The following is a 733-nucleotide window of genomic DNA, read 5'->3' as shown; positions in this document are numbered from 1 at the left end:
TAGGCTGCATCACTTGCACAGTGTATTATTGCGCCAGCGGGGCCCTAGGCCACACGTGGATGTGGATATCATGCAGTCGCCTGCTGGTTGCAAGCTATACCGCCTCCAGCAAAGAAAATAGGCTGCATCACTTGCACAGTGTATTATTGCGCCAGCGGAGCCCTAGGCCCCCGGTGGCTCAAGGCCACACTCGGATATGGATATCTGTCTCCTGCCACGCACTCACGCATGCACTCACGCACGCACGCACGCACACACACACATACAAACTCTCTCTCTCTCTCACGGCGTCGATGTACACACTACTACGTACACGCCGTACGTAATCTCGTGCGGGTATATGCTCGCAATCGTGCACGTGCACACAGGTCAGCGGGTATACGATTGTTACAGTGAGGTTTCAGACAGATTTGGTTTAGGTAGAATAGTGTAGTTCACTTCGGCTCTTATTTATAGCAGGTGTAGCTAGTGATTTAACAGCGCTAATGTTGTCCGTGAACATTTATCGGTTGTATACGGAATTCATTGTATCATGTATTTTAAAGCTTACTTCGCACTGAAGAACATTCATCGCATCGAATTTCGTTAATAAATATACTACTGCTGGCTGTCGGGCAATCAATACTAAAGCATGATGATAAATCTTAGCGTTACGTACGCATAAAAACAATCTGGTATATAAAAAACTACTTTGTCGATTAGATTTGATGAAATTCGAATTTCTGTTTTATGC

The sequence above is a fragment of the Priapulus caudatus genome, unplaced genomic scaffold (genome assembly GCF_000485595.1).
Source record: "Priapulus caudatus unplaced genomic scaffold, Priapulus_caudatus-5.0.1 Scaffold2580, whole genome shotgun sequence".
In the NCBI taxonomy this organism is placed as follows: Eukaryota; Metazoa; Priapulida; class Priapulimorpha; order Priapulimorphida; family Priapulidae; genus Priapulus; species Priapulus caudatus.
This window is presented reverse-complemented; position numbering follows the sequence as displayed.